Below are 18,301 nucleotides of genomic sequence, written 5' to 3'. Positions count from 1 at the left end.
AGTAGGGATTGAGGTCTGGATGTGGATCACAGCCACAGTCAGGGACTGTGACAATGGGTGGGAGGGAGGGTAGGGTATTTACATTTGCAAACCATATTTACAACAAATAGGGGAAAAGAAGAAATTAAAAGGGGGATCTTGACACCTCACAAATCGTAAGATATACTCACCAAATGAGATAAGATGCCTGCTCATTAAAGGATATCCAGTTAAAAAAAATCTTGCTAGAGGAAATCCTTCTTAGGTTTTTATATGGAATTTTACCCATGGATTATTCTAGGCAAGTACTCTTTATTTTGATTTTCAGTGCGGGTGAAAAACTACTAAACGTTCATGCAAGCTTAAATACATTCCTTCTAAAGGGAACCAGGGAATTATCCATGATTCGGTCAATTTATTGACCCATACAATGCATGAGGGGACCGGCTAGGGGGTCACACATTCTTCAATAGTCATGGTAGGTAGGCACGCCTAATTTCATTTTTGTTACAGGGATGTTCTGTTCATAAAAATCTCCAAATAGCGAATCACTACCAGAGTCAAGTATTGTTGATAGGGATCTTCTTGGGCCTGACAAAGGCAAACTGAACTGTACTGGCAATTTGTGGCCATAACATGTAGACCAGCGAATAAGAAGCACTAAGTAGCTCCCAGAACCCGCCAGCACCATCCTTTTTTTACTCTTAGGGTAACCCCTAATAAAGGAAGATAATTTTATTTTCACCTGACCTCACAAGATCAAGAGCTCCCTCAAGCAGGTTGAGCCCATTCAGATGCAGTCATTCTGGACGAGAGACTGTATGATGAAGTATGCAACCAATAATCTGTGGATGAGAGTCCAAATAAAACCTTAGAAGGGTTTTCTACTTCAAACATAGGGGCGCTTCCCTGTCATCTTTTAAAGATCAGGCCATATTTAATTTGAAGAGTTCATTCTCAAAACCTCAGACTGCCAACACGTTTCTTAAGTCCGTTAAAGAAGTGGAGTGTAGTTCCAAGTAGGGTTGCACATAGAAGTGGGTGTAGAGGTACTGGACATCTTGGCAATGTCTTCCAGTAGAACCCAGTTTAAACTTTCTCCCAATAGGAAGACAAAGCCAATGTGATTCAAGGGTACTTCTACTCGATTATGATGTATCACTACTCCAAAGGTTTCCAAGCAGAACATCTTTAGCTCTATTGGTTGAGCTGCCCGTTTCTTTTTCTTTACTCAAACCCCTTTTTACCAGAAGAAAAGCCTTTTTGGTGGGGCAGAATCATAATTAACTTTGGGTATAGCATGAAGACAAAAAGATAATTATTTCATCTGTACTCTTGAGAGATGGCAGGATGCTTACAGAGAATGTAAGTTGTGTATGGTTTCCTGGTATTTTTTTAAATTCTGAAGTATCTTAACTAATATTGATGTAAACCTAAAAATAACAAATATGTCAAAAGAGCTGAAAAGGAAAATTTAAAAAACAGGCAAGCAAAACGAGAACATGAAAGCATGTCTTCCACATTGTAGCTAGACTTTTCCTTAAGCCGGTCTAGTTCCAATGTTCCCAACAGTAAAGTTGCCATTTCATTAATCAAAGTGCTCTATACACTGTTGGAAACCGGCTATTTCGGGTAGGCTAAGGCTGACGCCAAAGCCAGGCCGAAACCACCATTCCAGTCAGGGCAAGGAAGTCACACGCCAAGATAACCCCTGCTCACCCTCTAGGTAGCATGGCGCGAGCAGTCTAGGCTAAACTCGGAGGCGATGTGTAAAGCATTTGCGTCAGCGCACGACAGCAACAACATTCTAGGCACACCACAAAAGAGACTCCACACAAGGTTATATTAAAATAACTTTTGTATTGTCAAAACATATCAGATAGAAATCACACATGTACATTGGGCCAACTGGCACGGCAATATTCACAAGGGATTATTTACAAGACAGGGCCACATGGGCCACTGTCTGAATCAACACTTTGCAGACATAGAAATACTTGTCAGAAATTAGAATAAAAGTATATAAACTTCACTGTAACACAAAGTAACAGTTCTAGATCACATCCAGTAACTACTGGGAACAGGTAAGTACCACCTATGCAACCCTAAACCCCTTAGGAGACTGTCGCGCAGGGGACCAGGACCTCACTAGGACCACCTGTACTAAAAGAACAACCACCTAAGTATCACACAGCATTTAGGGGTCTAAGAAAGAACACATTACCCATGGTGCATAAATATACATTCAGAGGAGTAGTATAGAAAAACACATAATGCATAAACCTACACATTCAGCGGTGTTAAGAATAAAGCACATGATGCAATAAAATGACATTCAGAGGTACCAGAATAATACAGTAGCGCAAAAGTCACATGATGTCTAAAACATTCAGAGGTGCAGGAATAAAACATGATGCAAGGAAATACATTCAGAGGTGCAATAACCATACAATTGCGCAAAACCTACATAAGCCACCACCTGTGGCAGTCCCTAGGCCAACTGGCCTTGTTGGGGCTAGAACGCCCTGAGTCTCAATGTCAGGGCCTAAACGATGCAGGGGCCCACTACTTGCTGGGCCCCTGGGAACACTCACAAGGGCCTAAACGCTGCAGCTGGCAATAAGTGCTGCGCAGCTGGAAAGACCTGGCACCACTGTGCCCTCGCTGTCCCACACAGGGACTCTCTCCTGAAATTGCGCCTAAACGGTGCAGCTGCCCACTAATTGCTGGGCAGCTGGAGAATCATCAACACTGCGCCAGGGCCCTCACTGGCCCTCAGGCGCAAACTGCGCCCCGCTGGAGCCACACAGGCTCTACACACACCTATGTCCACGTTGGAGCCACACAGGCTCTGGCATTACTCGTGCCCAACGTTGGAGCCACACAGACTCTGGGCATCACATGCCCAACATGTAGCCACACAGGCTCTGCACCCACGGTGGGGCGACCCACTGCCATTCGGGGCCGCCCTTTCTCAGTGCCTCGAAGCGGCACCAACATGCAGCAGTGCGGGCCCTCAAGAACCCCTCGCGGGCCCTGTAATCACGGTGGGGCGACCCACTGCCATTCGGGGCCGCCCTTCTCCTCAGTGCCTCGGCCGGCACCACACGGAGCTATCTCCCCCCGCAGCCCTTTACTCACCGGGGCTTCTGTGCGGCGGGGGCGGGCTTCGGCGGCATCTGCGGAGCTCCTGCTCCACGCAGACTCTCCTCGCTTTGCCCGGTCCCCCGTCTCGGGACCGGGACTCAGGGTGGAGCCAGCAAAGCTCCCGGCAGCAGTCCCTTCTCGCGGGGGTGAAGGCGGGGCTCTCCCGACCACATGGGCGCCTCGCTACTCCCGCGCCGGACTTCTCCCTCTCTGCAGGGCTCCCTCGGCACACGGGAGCCCTGCCAACCAGCCGCCTCTTCTCCTCGGGGCTCCCTCAGCCGAGAGGAGCCCCGCGAACGGCCGCAATCTTCCGCGCCTTCTCCTTTCTTCTCCCCGCCGACTGCGGGGCGGGACTTCCGGCCGGCCGCGACAGGATTGGCCGGCCGGTCAGTCACTTCCGGGTCACCGCGGGCAGCGCGGCGGCCCGATCCTTAGGCAGGCAGGCAGGGGCTGATTCCTCCTACGGGCCAGATGCCTTAGCGCGCCCAGCGCTATAAGCGGACATAAAGCGCTCCTAAGCGCTAGGAAAAGTCCAGATAAAGCACCCTCAAGCGCTTGGGGAAAATGACGCGCTCCAAAGCGCTAGACAACCGGCAGAGCGCTCCCAGGCGCTCGGGAGGAAGCTCAGTGCCTCCAGGCGCTAGAAATACAGTTCCAGCGCTATCCACAGGGCAATGCAGCTCCTCCACGCTGCCAAAGCCCCAGAGCCTCCCAGGGGGGCAAAGCCAAGTCCCCCCCTCAGCCCAGGGAGGGCAGAGGGGTCCCCCAGGAATCCAGGCAAGTCCATCAGGAGTCCAGGGGCTGGGCAAGACTCAGGGATTCCCTGAGCCCAAGCAGCAGCACGCCCCTGGCAGATTCAAGTCAGAAAACAAGAACAAATTGGAAGGGAACACAGCCCCTTCTTATACACAGAAAAGGCTTTGAAGTCTTTTGAAGTCTTTGTGTAAGCGAGCCCTAAGCCCTGGGTGTATCTGGTTTCCCTCTCCTGTCAGCCTCAGGTCAGAGGTGACAGTGGGTTATCAGGAGGGAGAGCCATCAGGGGTGGGCCGCCAGGCACAGCCTGGTTCCACCAGAAGCTCTTTCCTCCCCTCCCTAACAGCAGATGGGGGCCTTTCATCTACGGCTGACTCAGACCCCCTCCTCCAGACAGTCCATCTACCAGCAGGCCCAGGCATGCCTGGGCCAGGCCCATCAGCCAATCACGTGCCAGCAGACTCACGACACCAATATGCCAACTTCAAAAAGTGGCGCTTCTAGACTAGACACAGCCATGCCGCATACACCATTCTGCAGCATTCATTCTCACGAGTTCATACATATGAAACTCGACCCTGCACTCCCCATGCATCAGGAATCTACCATGGGCATACATATTCCCCATTCATTCCTATGGGAGGGCAGGTCACTCACCATCCATACACAGATAGCACACGCACTTTACACTGTACCACAGTGAAAAAGTGCGCAGAGGCCTAAAATCACCAATCCAGGTTCCAAAAACAGGCTAGAAAAAAGCAAAAAGTCACGGGGTGAACATGCCCAAAGGACCGGGTCCAACATACACCAAGACAAAGTGTTGTACTGAACGTTCACAAGCTATAGGGCGCATTCTATTGTGAGGTGTTGGATTCTGGATGTAGTGTTGCAGGGATCTTGGGTTGATCAGTAGGTGGCAGATTGGTTCTCTGTAGCAGCTTGTTTGGGTTGTCCCTGTTAACTTAATAAAGAAGTAACACTGCAGAAAGAATTCCTGTTAAACGCTGGCGACAAGCAGAGCCCCAGCAAAGGACCCACATACATATTCATTTATATGAGAAAGCTACAATTTTCCAGCAAGCAAGACATCGGTTATTTAGAGATCTTTTGGTCAGCAGCCACCCAATCAGCTTCGATCACGATCCTTGGGAGTAGCTTTCTGCTCCCTCCTGGGACCATAAAGGGAAATTTCTATTGAAGTAACGTTGAAGAACTGTTACTGCTTCACATGGCCACCACAGTAAGGGTAACGCTGTGGCTCACATACTTCTATTATTACACTTCTTTCACAATGTCCTTCTAAATTATGAGGCATGCATGTGCTTCAGTCACAGTGACAATATCTGTGTCATTTTTCCTACACTTGTCTTATTTTTCAGGTAAAATGTGAGCAGCACAAGCTTTATTATCAATTCTACTGCAAACACCCTTTAATTTCCCGAAGAACCACAAATAAAGTAGCAAGAATGGAAATCTTAGGAAATATAATTCCACCACGGAGGATTTCGCCAGTGCAAAGTTTAATCCCATCAGGGAAAAAAAGATAATTACATACCCTTGGTATTGAAGGTCTAAGAATATATAACCAGATGGAGAAAAACAGATGACTCACTGAAAAGGATGTCTTTCAAGGCATTAGGTGACTTGGACAACCATTTTATGCTTTCAATCAGTGTTGCTGTGGATCTCTATAATTGTTTTCAAAGGCATCCAGGACAATCTGCATATGCAGATCAATATGTTCCTGCATTTACAAAGTTTGCTTTTTCATGCCAATTTGCCAACTGCCAATCATCCAAGATCAAATTGTCATGCACCAGTAACTCTGGAGTACAAGACATTTTGGGGTGAAAGGTGACTTGTTTAAAATATGCTGTAGCTATAGTCAAGAAGGCAGAACTGACAAAGATGTGATAACGCTGCACTGGGTAATGCTTCTACGGATTCCTTATACAAAGGGACCCATACAACATCTTACTCTACTAAGACAAGCATTGGCATAGCCAAATGGGTCTTGCCTTTGGGACCTTATAAGTGTTTAGTTATCCAGCACAATATCCTTGGTGAAACAACAGCAAGTGTTGCATGGCTAAACACTTAAAAGGTCCTAAAGGCGAGACCTATCGGCTGTGCCAATGCTTGTTTTGAGTGAGTGGCTAGTGCAGATATGTCACTGTGAGGTAGAGTTGCTGCGAGTGCTTTTACAGGAGCCCCTGTGACATTATGGCTCTTCAAATTGTATCTTGGGTCTGGTGTAATACTTCTAGCCCCTATTCCCGTACCCAATGCATCCTTAAATGCCCCATGTACAGCCGGGGTTGACACTCCTATTACCCCTGCCCTCCAGTGACACTTTACCCGTCACAGGAAGTGGTGGACGTGGTGGTGGTAGTGTATTTGGTGTGTTGGACGTGGTCGTGGTCGTGGTGGTGGTGGTGAATGTGGTGGACGTGGTGGCGGTGGACGTGGTGGCGGTGGACGTGGTGGCGGTGGACGTGGTGGTGGCGGTGGACGTGGTGGTGGCGGTGGACGTGGTGGTGGCGGTGGACGTGGTGGTGGACGTGGTGGTGGTGGACGTGGTGGTGGACGTGGTGGTGGACGTGGTGGTGGACGTGGTGGTGGACGTGGTGGTGGACGTGGTGGTGGACGTGGTGGTGGACGTGGTGGTGGACGTGGTGGTGGCGGTGGACGTAGTGGTGGTGGTGGACGTAGTGGTGGTGGTGGACGTAGTGGTGGTGGTGGACGTAGTGGTGGTGGTGGACGTAGTGGTGGTGGTGGACGTGGTGGTGGACGTGGTGGTGGATGACTAGTACGTAGGAGGGTGCTGGTAGAATGAGAGAGGAGAATCTCGAAGGGGGGCACATGGGAGAGCAGAAAGAGGCCGAATATTAGAAACAAAAACGGCGAGTAGATAGAACATGCAACAGCTTAAACGGGGTGGTCCCTTCTTATAGCGCATGTGAATGTTCTTTAGCACCCCGTTTTTAGTAAACAGGGGGACCATGGGGAGATTAATCATGCATGATGATCACGTGCGGAAGCTGGTGTTACTACATTCAGTAATCCAAATGTCAACAAATTAGTCAAAAGGCTACATCTCTAGGGAGGTGAGGGAAGACCACTGCTTTCACCTTTGAAGCACTCGTGCTTGTGGCGGCATCCACCTTGCGGGAGTGAGCAGAGGCACAGCCACGTTAATTACAAACAGTGCGCCGCAGCTCGCTCCCGCAAGGTGGATGCCGCCACCAGCGTGTCTGAAAAGTGAAGACCGATTGCTAAAGGCCCTCTCCTAGAGCAGCGCATGCGCTCTGCCTAGGCAAGACCTATAAAAAGGACAGAAACCTTTCGGTGTATAACAGTGGATTGGCTCAAATCTCATAAGCAGAACAACATGCAGAGTAATCGTTCAAGATGCTATAGATGTGGCATCAAGGATCATTAACGCCAAGTCAGCGATGTACCTACGCTGACATTGTGGGACACTTTTTGGAGGTGTGTAGGTGGGGACAAAAAGGAATGAGATTCAAATTGAATGTGTTGTAGAGAATTTACGCTCCTTTTCGGAGTGCCATGACAGTAATGAAGTGTGTGGTGTCCTAAGTGTAGATACAAAGCAAACACAAGGAGATAATGGACGGAGAGCTGAAACTTTTCGGACATATGGCTGGGTCCACACTGGGGCGGCATAGGTAGAAAAAGAACGATGGATTAAACCCAGATCTGCGACTGGGGGTGAGTGGGTGAAAAGTTTCAGCACTCTATCCATAATCTTGTCTTTGATATTGTGGGAACAGACATTCTTACTCCCCGCTGATCTAAGATCTGTTACAGGAATCTACCAACTAAATTCGGATTTCAGTAATGCAAGTCTGATACCATATAGGGCCTTGTGCATGATGCAGACCACCTTATACATGGAACAATTATGAGCCTGCAATTGATGCAAACCTTTTAGTGCTTCTGAAATAGATTGAGGTTTGAAATTCACAGAATGTGCCTTGCCGCCGCATCCTGAGACACTTTAAGTCTCGCACCAAATGTCTTAACTTTCAAATAAAGGGAGTTACGAAAATCCAGAAGTGAGCCTAAATAATGTGTGCTTGCGACCACTCATATAGAAGAACTTCTGTCTTCTCTCGGTTTAGTTTCAGACACTGAGCCCTCATCCAGTATAAATCTCTTTCATGCAGCCCTAAAACTTAGGGCTACCAGCATGAATCTTTGGAGATGTTAATCACAATCTGTGTGTCATCAGCGTAGGATGAAACTATGAAGCCGTATCATGGCATCAGCTCCGCCAACGGTACCTTGTAGAGAATGAACAGCGTTGGACTGACAGATGAACCTTGAGGAACACCACAAAGAAGAGGGACTGATCTAAATATCTTAATTAACACTGTTTGTGCACTGCCTATAAGAAAGGATTAGGGAAGCCTCAGAGCCTTATATTTGGGGACCACTAATGCAGAGTGGGCCACAGTGCTGAAAGCTGCACAAGGGTCCAACAGTATCAAGGCAGCCTACCCTTCCTTATCCAGAATCGCTCTTAACTAATCAGCTCCTGTCACCAGCACTCATTCTGTACTATGTCCTTTTCTGAAACGAGCATAGGAAGTATCTTAAAGATTGTGACTCTCTCTTCTCTCTGGAAATGATGTTGTAGTGGACAGTATCCACCACAGAATTATATGAATGGAGTGTTTCAAACCCGTGGCACACACTATGTTTAACATTCCTCTTGTAGGCCTAGATGAGGTTGTTGAGGAATTAGAAAAGCTGGAAAAAGAAGGCATAATTTAAACTATTGAGGCTGTGGTCGTGGCCAGAGGGGCTAATGTCAAAGTTAGGCTTTGCATAGATTTGAGAAATCCGAACAATGGCATTCTTGCTAAAAAGATTCTTCTCCCTGATATCAGTGAAATGCTGAAAATGACTAATGGAGTTAAATGGTTCTCGTATCTCGACCTAACTTCAGCCTATCTCCAGATTATGTTCTATCCAGATAGTAAAAGCTAGACAGCATTCATCACACTCTTTGGGTGTTATCCATTTGTACAGATGCCCTACGGGCTAACTTCGTCAGCATCCGTTTTTGAGCAATTAATGTACCAACTTTTTCAAGAATTAAGTGGGGGCCATTTTTTTCAAGATTAGCTTTCACTCATGTGAAGAAATGGGAAAGAGCATGATTGTCGATTAAAGTGTTCGGTGTGTTAAACAAAAAGGAGTTGACTGCTGAATTTAAAATATGTAAGTTTGCTGTGGTTTCAGATAGCTATCCTGCGCTTGAGATAGGTGAGAATTGTGTGTTTCCCAAAAGAAAGATTGTGCAAGCAATAAATAAAGCTCAGCTCTACCCCAACCTCCACCCCATTCTAAGAATGTGATCTCCTTCCTTGGATTAACAGAGTTTAACGGCAAGTTTGTACAAAAGCTTTCTTCAAAAACCTATAAAGTCAGACAACTATAAAAATATGTAGAAAGGTTTATAGAGCAAAGATCTTCAAGTATGTTTTGAGAGTGTTAAGAATAACTGGTGCCAATAAGTTTCCTTGCAAGATTTTGATCCGAATGTTAGGAGCATTATTATTAAAAGCGGGAATTGGTTAGGAGCGGTGTTGTTTCAAATCGTGGGCAATGGCCGAGAACTTATTTCCTTCTCATCAGGCTCTCTTACTCCACCAGCAGAAACATTTTCTATGCTAGATATAGATATATGTTGGCCAACGTATGGGACATGGATACATTCAGGCAGTATGTGTGGGGCTCTGAGTTTTTACTTCGTACTGATGACAAACAGCTCATAAATATTTGAATGACCAGTGGTATGTTGAGAGCCACTCCATGCACTGACAGGATGTTTCGAAGATTACTGGATTTCAACTGTTGGGTTCAGTATTTTCTAGGAGCCAAAAACAAGGTTGCTAATTTTATAAACGACCCCTATTGCTTGTGAGTGGCCATATCCCTGATGTATGGGAAGAGCTTTCTGTGGCTGTTGTGGTAGTTGACAGTATGGAGGCTACTCAGAAGGTCCTGTTCTCCTCCCCTTCGAAGTTGATGCCCCTCCCACCACGGTGAGCCTATCTGTGTTTCCATCGCTTTCTCTACAGGAACTTGACTTGCTTTTAAGCAAGATGAGGTCAGGGTCTCCTTTAGATCCCTGTCCTCTTAAAGTTCTTAAGGATTGCAGAGATACCCTGCTACCCCCGCTCTTGGACATCATGAACAGAACAATGAGGGATGGTATTTTTCCCGACCAGTGGAAGAGTGCTGTAGTCAAACCCCTTCTTAAGAAGCCCACACTAGACCCAGAGGTACTCAAGAACTTCCGCCCCATTTCCTTGCTCCCAGCCCCTGCCAAGATGCTGGAGACCCACCTAAACAAGCATCTGGCGGCGTGCTTGGATACCTCGGGTCAGTTAGATCAGTCCCAACACGGCTTCAGGAGAGCACACAGCACGGAGACGGCCCTGACGATAGTGCTTGGCAACATCCGCACTGAGGTTGATCAGGGCCATACTTCCCTGCTGATCTTATTAGATCTGACAGCCGCCTTCAATACCCTGTCTCCCTCGGTTCTAACATCTCGTTTGAGGGAGATAGGGGTAGAGGGCGTGGCTTTGAGCTTGCTGGCCTCTTTCCTGAACCAGAGGGAGCAGAGGGTTAAGCTGGGAGCCTTTTTATCTCCTCCCACACCTGTGCAATGTGGGGTCCCTCAAGGGTCGGAATTAAGTCCGACCCTGTTCAACATCTATGTGGCCCCACTTGCCAGGTTGGTGAGATCGTATGGGATGGAGGTAGTCTCCTATGCTGATGATACACAGATCTTGGTGTCCCTCTCTCGCTCAGTGCACGCTCCCATTCATAACTTTAGAAGCTGTATGGAGGCGGTTGCTGAGTGGATGATTAACAATTCACTCAAACTGAATGGGGAGAAGACCGAAGTTCTGGTCTTTGGTGGAAACACCAACATCTGGACGGCCGAATGGTGGCCTCCTTCGTTGGGAGTCTGCCCTACACCTACAGATTCTGCTAAGAATCTGGGAGTAATTATTGACCTGGGTCTCTCAATGGCACAGCAGGTCAATAGAACAGTCGCTACCTGTTGGGGCATTATTAAAATTCTTCGCAAAATTAAGCATTACTTGTCCCCGCAGGCTCGCAAGCAAATCGTCGTTGCATTGGTGGCTTCGCGACTTGACTATTGTAATGTTCTCTATGCTGGTGCTAACAAAGGGCTTATGCAGCGCTTACAGACAGTCCAGAACGCGGCGGCCAAATTCGTACTGGATGCTCATAGACTATCTTCCGCCACGGCTGCCAGGAAAACCTTACACTGGCTCCCCATTGAGTCCAGGATTGCCTTTAAGACTCTTTGTGTGACCTATGGGGCGCTTACCGGTAATGGGGCTGAGGGCGTGAGGAAACTGCTGCATCCATATGTACCAGAGAGAGCTCTCCGTTCCTCAACCAAGAGTCTGCTGGTGGTCCCCCGCGTTCGTAGAACCAAATGGGGTGGGAAGGCATTTTCAACAGTAGCCCCCAAACTGTGGAACAGCCTTCCTCTCGAAATTAAATCCCAACCGTCAGTCCAGAACTTTCGGAAAACCCTAAAAACGTGGCTATTCTCCAAGGCGTATCCGTAGTGCTGGTTAACTGGTTATTTTGATCTCTTTTTTAGGCGCCTTGATGCCTCCGGGCTTAGTAGCGCAATATAAGACTCCTTTCATTTCATTTTCATTTCAGTGGGGTGATGGCTGTAGTATGGATTTTTTTTGTGTAGTGCGCATGAGTTTGGAACATAGCCTTGCGAAAAGATTTTGAATCAACTGTGAGGAAGGTTTGAGAAATTAAGGATAAATTATCTGTGGACAGTGGAGGATTCTTGTTAAAAGGTGCCAGAGTTCTTCGCCGAAAATGTTTGAATGCCAGGGTTCTGGAAATTAGAAGTGAGGATCACATAGGCGTTGTAAGAAGCACAAGATGGGTTAAAGCATTTTACCGGTGGCTAGCAGAATGTGGAGAGATTTGTGTGGAATGTCAAGACAGACAAAACCCAGCTAACCTCTAGGTCCCCTTTATGTCTGTTAGAATGCCCAAAGACTCTGTGGAAGGAGTTGGCTACATCCCTTAATATGTCCCTTACAATGCCAGAGAATCTGTGGGAGGAGCTGGCTACAGATAGTTCAGGGCTTGTTTTGGATCACAATGGTGGGGCGAAAGAGTCAGTGCGTTGTTGGATTTATTTTCAAAGTGGCCAGAAATGTGTTTTGTTGAGGAGCCGAGTCTGCCGTTATTGTCAAGTTTTTGGACGAGTTATTCCTGTAAGAAGAAATACAGAACCCCATTCTCGGTGACAAAGGACCACAATTTGTATCAGAGTTAGTCAAACGAGCTTGTTCGATAATGGTTTTAAGCAAAAACACATCTTTATATCATCCTTCTGGGAATGGTGCTGTTGGGTATTCTAAAAGTGTTATTTTGGGAATTGTACAACTGGCCATCAATAGCAGCAAAAGAAGGAGGTTTTGAAGCTGATCTGGACAACAAATTGTCTCATTCCTACCATAACAGGATAAGACCCTTTAGATTATTGAAGGGGATAGAGGATTTTACTAAGGATAATATTGCATGGATGTTTGGGAAAAGACATGTAGGTTGGTCCCCAGTGTCAACACCGGGCACGTTCAGGTACTCTACAAGGAGAACTTTGCCCAGAAACATGGATCCACAGAATCAAAATTGGAGATAGGTTGAATGGGTCAAAGTGAGAAGGCAAGTTGGGTGTAAGAAGGGCAGTAGAACGTTTTATTAGACTTGTTGTGCAAGTGTTTACTAAATGTGTCAAGCTGAGTGATGGAAAGATTGCCAGAATGGGGTGTGGGTTTGTGCAAGGTAATAGGCAATTATAACAGTTGATGGCTAAAGGGGAGTCAGATGTTGTTGGAGATACTAAAGAGTATTTTGGTGCTCATCTGAAATAGGGGTTGGTTGAGTGCGTCTAGATCTACTGAGGAGGCGTTTGAGTCTAAACTACTTCCTAATGGAGGGAATTTCACAACTAAGGCTGGAAGGATAGTTAACAAGCCAAGTAAATTGAAAGACCTTGTTGTTGTATCATGTTAAGTTTTAACAACGTGGATTGACTGTGAGGTTCTATTTTAACCGTTTTGTTCGACTTGTTTTTGTTTTTATTACTGTTGTCGAAGGAGGGGTAATATGTGGTGTTGAGTGTTCACAAGCTCTGGGAAGCTTTCTATTGTGAGGTGCTGGTCTCAAGGTGTAGTGTTGTGGGGTTCTGGCTTGTTCAGTTGGTGGTGGTTTGGTTTCCTGAAGCAGCTCATAGGGGTTGTTCCTTCTAACTTTATTTTATTTTGAGAGTTTTATATAGCGCGAACAAGATCTTTGCAGATAACAGAGCGCTTTACACAGGCAGGTGGAAGGGTAAGGGAACAAGGGGGCATAATAGGGAGGTAGATCATCAAGTTCATGTACATAGCAAAAAAAAAAAAGAAAAATTACGTAAAGTACACGTATGAGGTAGCACGGCCTAGTTGGAGCGTAGGCCATCAAAACGTTGTGACTAATACCGAAATCGATAAAAAACTGATCTGAGGGAGCAAGGATCTAAGCACTTTAGACTAATATAAGTTCAGACACACGTACATAGGAATATATAGGCTATATCATAACAGAATACAGATAATACTGTTCGTAATGTAAATCAAACGAATTGTTCAAGTGTATTTAGCCATAAGGATACTTTTGACTTCTTTCTTAAAAAGAAGGGAGGAAGAGATGAGCCTCGTTTCAGGAGGAAGTGCGTTCCAGATCCTGGGCGCCATTCCAGAGAAGGAGCGTTTGTAAGTTTTTTCCTTCCGGAATCTTCGCGGTTTCAACAGAAGATTGTTTGTGCTCCTGGTAGCTCTGGACCCACCGGACATTGTCAACTTATGAGTGAGGTAGCTGGGTGATTTCAGGTGTATAGCCTTGTGCGTCATGCAGGCAATTTTCAGCTGTATTCTGGCTTCAAGAGGCAGCCAGTTCAAGGATTTGAAGTCAGGGGAGATATGCGAGTGCTTTTTTGATCCAGTGATGAGTCTTGCAGCCGCATTTAGTGATGCTCTGAGGGGTGCAGTTGTCGTTAGGGGGAGGCCACAGAGGGCCACGCTGCCGTAGTTATGCGAGGGATGACTAGAGCTTGTACTGCTGTTTGGAAGTCTTTTGCTGGGAGGAAGGGTTTCAGTTTCCTCAAGGTATTTATTTGGAAGTTCGCCCCCTTAGTAGCCTTGCTGATATGCTGCTGCATGTTGAGGTTGGTGTCTAGTGTTATGCCCAGGGATTTTGCTGAGTCCACGATGGTCGGTTGGACATTGAGTGCTGTTAGGTGCTTAAGCCATGTTTGTGCTGAAGATATTTTCGTGGGAGGTGAGATGAGGAGGAACTCAGTCTTCATAGCATTGAGTTTGAGGTGGTTGTCAGCCAGCCAAGATTGGGTGCTTCTGATCGTTGAATTCAGACTCAGGATGTCTTTGGGGGATTGTAACTTGAGATATATTTGCGTGTCATCAGCGTACATGTGAAAGTGTACATTGGATGCTTGTAACAGAGTGGTGAGAGGTTCCATAACAAGGTTAAACAGAGTAGGCGATAGGCAGGAACCTTGCGGGACACCTAACGATACCGGTACTGGGGAAGACAACAGGTTTTTGCTCTTGAATTTTTGAGACCTGTTGTGTAGAAAGGAAGTGAACCAACGAAGCACAGACCCAGAGAAGCCCATTCTTGTCTTAAGGAGTTCGAGTAAGTTCTCATGTTTCACTGTGTCGAATGCTGAAGAGAGATCAAGAAGGATGAGGAGGCAGGTATCATTTTGATCTAAGATTTGGATGGCGTCGTCAATTATGTGGGTCATCGCGGTTTCAGTACTGTGCCCTGCTCGGAAGCCTGATTGGTGTGGGTTGAGGAGATCGAACTGTTCTATGTGCTTTGTCATTTGTAGTTGTACGCATTTTTCTAAAAGTTTGGCGAGCGTGGGAATGTTGGTAATCGGACGGTAGTTGTTTAGGTCAGTGGGGTCGGCAGTTGGTTTCTTCAATAAAGGTGAAACTTGTCCAACTTTGAGGGAGTCCGGGATGGTTCCTTGTTGTAGTGAGCTATTGATAATTTTAGTCCAGAGTGGGAGTAGCAAAGGGATGAAGTCTTTTACGGCGTTAGCAGGAAGAGGGTCAGTAAGGTGATTGGATGGTTTTAGGGTGCTGAGTATTCTGTCAATTTCTTCTTCAGAGTAGGTGTCAAAAGATGCCCATGTCGCATTGTTTTTTAGTTTATTTAGTGCTGAGCAGTTGGGTATTGAGTAGAGGCTTGCGTCATTGAAGAGGTCGCTCCTTATATTGTCAGTTTTTTTGTTAAAGAAAGCTGAGAAATCTTCACAGGAAGGAGTAGTGCTCATGATGTCGACAGCTGGGAGTTGTTCCTTAGATTGAGATCGGATTAGCTCGAACAGTTTACTTGGACGGTTTTTCGCTTGGTCTAGCTGAATTCTGAAGAACTCTGACTTTGAGCGTTTTATTTTCCTGAAGTATGCATTTCTCTTTTTCCTCAGAGTTTTGAGATGCAATGTCGAGGGAACTGCTCTCCAGGTGCGCTCTGCCGTTCGCATAGCCCGTCTCTCTTCATTGAGACTCCCGTTGTACCAGGGGTTGGATATCTTAGTGGATACTCTTTTCAGTTGCATTGGAGCGGCCTCATTGATTATTGAGGCCATGGAGTTGAGATAGTAGTCAGTTAGGACCTGGACGTCTGTAGCGTCGGTGGGGGGGGAGTAGGATATTGTAGCTGTTGGGGGGTAGAGAGTTTGGATTGAGTTTCCTCATGTCTCTTTTCCAGACTTTGGGCCTGGCGTATTGCATCGGGATGAGTTTTACTTTTTCCTTGATGAGGAATGTGACAATATGGTGGTCTGACCAGTCACAAGGTTGTATTGAGTCAAGTTGAGTGGTGCCTTCTTTGGAAATGACCAGGTCGAGGATAGAGCCTTTGTCATGTGTCGGGGAGTTGCAAATTTGAGTGAGGTCCGAAGCGGTAAGGAAACTTTTGAGGCTATTAACTACTGCGTCACCGCAGTCATTCCAATGGAGATTGTAGTCACCAAGGTAAATTTGTGTGTTTTGCCGACCTGCGTTGATTGATATTGTGTCCATGAGTTGTTGGGAGAAGACGATGTTGTCCCCCGGGGGGTGGTACATGATGTGTAGTAAACAAACAGGTTTGTTCTCACTGGTGACATCAAGGCAGAAGTATTCACAGGAGGTAAGAGAAGGAGCGGTGACTTTGTTAATAGAGAGGTTGCTCTTGTAAATGCAGGCGATTCCGCCACCTGTCTTGTTGTTGGGCCTGTCAAGTCTAGAGATGCAGTAGTTGGGGGGGGACTAGGATATCCATGATAGGATTGGAGGCTTCAGTTAACCATGTTTCAGTTAGTATGGCCAGGTCGAGGTTCCTAGACAAGATGAGGTCAGCGACCTCCGTCGTGTGTTTTTGGGCCGATCTACAGTTGAGAAGTGTGCATTTGAGTCTGGGGGTGCACGGGGAGGTGGAGGGTACCGTAGCGAGAGGGACTTTAGTGAGGTTGTTGGGGACAGAGCCTCTGTTGCTATGCGTGGTGTGCCTGCTAGGGTTGGAGAGAATCGTAGAAATGGGCATGTGCGTGGCGGTTAGGCTGTTTTGGGTTGCCGGGACATATGTGCTGAGTAGGGTGAGTATGTCGCGCTCCGAAAGAGTCTTTATTGCGCGCTGGGGGCGGTTGGCGGTATTGCGAGAGGGGATAGAGGTCCAATGTAAGGGGCGGTTAGGAAGTGTCTTGATAGTGCGCTTAGGCCTGTTGGAGGTATTGCGAGAGGGGATAGAAGTCCCATGTAAGGGGTGCCTAGGATGTGGGGGGGTGTTGTTCATTCGTTGACATGTGGTCGTGCGGGAGGAGTAATTCTTTGAGCGAGTGGAGCTCTTCTTTCACTTGGAGGAGGGTGGTCATGATTATATCCAGCGTGAAGTTGGGAGTGGGGTTAGAGTTATTGGAAGGGTAATCAGCGACAGGAGGGGTGAGGCAGATGCGGGAAGAGTGGAGACTGGTCGTTGCGGGGGGGCAAGTGTAGTGATGGGGAGTGAGAGTGGGGGGGAGATGTTGAGGGGGGAGTGGGGACCAGGAGTGGGGGGGGGCTAAGGGTGGGGAGTGAACTGTTGATGGAAGAGTGGAGGCTTGGAGTGGCGGGGGGGGGGATATGTTAAGGGTGGGGTGTATGTCTGGCCTGGGTTGAGTGCCGAGCATACGGGGGCGCTGATGAGGTCGGAGTGAAGGCTAGGAGTGTCGGGAGTGCAGGGAGTGGGGGGGAGATGTCGAGGGAGGGGTGTATGTCAGTATTTCTTTGAGTGGGGGTGGGGGGGGAGATGTTGAGGGAGGGGTGTAGGTCTGGAGTGCGTTGAGTGCAGAGACTGGAGGGCGCGCCGTTGAGTGAGGAGTGAAGGCTAGGAGTGGCGGGAGTGCAGGGAGTGAGTAGGGAGATGTTGAGGGAGGGGTGTATGACAGGAGTTGTTTGAGTGCAAAGAGTAGGGTGGGGGGTGTTGAGGGAGGAGTGGGGGCCAGGAGGGGGGGCGCAGGGAGTGGGGGGAGAGAGTACACGGGTGGGGGGGGAGCTAGGTGCGGCGCGGGTGTAGGGAGTGGCGGGGGTGGAAAGATTGGGGGGGGTAATTGGGAAGGCATAGAGTCGCGTTGTGAGGGTCAGAGGCGGTGGGTCGTTCTGAGACGTTAGTTGGAAGTGAGGAGTTCTGGTTCAGTTGTATTGGGGTATGAGTGGAGGGCCGCCGATTGGAGAGGTGCTCTTTGAAAGTGGGGAACAGGTCATCTAGTAGTTCCAGGTTCCTGTCTGTGGCTTGAATTAGAACAATCCCGTTATTGTAAATAGTAATGGCTGTACTGCCAGGGAAGCGTTTGGATGGAGCGATGGAGAATGATAGTCCATGAGCGGATTTCCTGATGGTGGAGACGTTGAGTAAGGCCTGGAAGGTTTTCCTCCATTGAGCTCTACATGCGGTGTGGAAGATGATATCAGTGTTCAGGGATCCATTAACCGGAGAGAAGTAGGTGTCGGCAAAGGGTCTTTCAGGGTGGGACCTCAGGAGGTTGTGCTTAAAGCGTTTAGCGGCTTTTTTTGTGAGTGCGGGTGGGTAGATTATTTTAAATGTGTGATTGCCGCAGTGATCCATGTTAGGAAGGTGCAAGGTGTGTGTGGGAGATTGAGCAGAGGAGATGTGCAGGATCGCAGATAGATGCAGACAAAATGTTACAAATGCCTGTAGACAGTATGTTACATAGGTCAAAAGAGGCAACTGCAGACCATATGTTACAGGTGTCAGAAAG

General features: G+C 47.5%; 1 protein-coding gene across 4 annotated transcripts in view; it reads right to left on the bottom strand.

Moving 5' to 3' along the window:
* Nucleotides 1-18,301, bottom strand: part of SNX10 (sorting nexin 10) — a 404,844-nt gene that overhangs the window by 53,697 nt on the left and 332,846 nt on the right. The gene's annotated exons all lie outside the window — the stretch shown is intronic.

Source organism: Lissotriton helveticus, chromosome 10 (assembly GCF_964261635.1).
Source record: "Lissotriton helveticus chromosome 10, aLisHel1.1, whole genome shotgun sequence".
Taxonomy (NCBI): domain Eukaryota; kingdom Metazoa; phylum Chordata; class Amphibia; order Caudata; family Salamandridae; genus Lissotriton; species Lissotriton helveticus.
The sequence above is the reverse complement of the archived record's forward strand: the minus strand, read 5'-3'. Positions and strand labels throughout refer to the sequence as shown.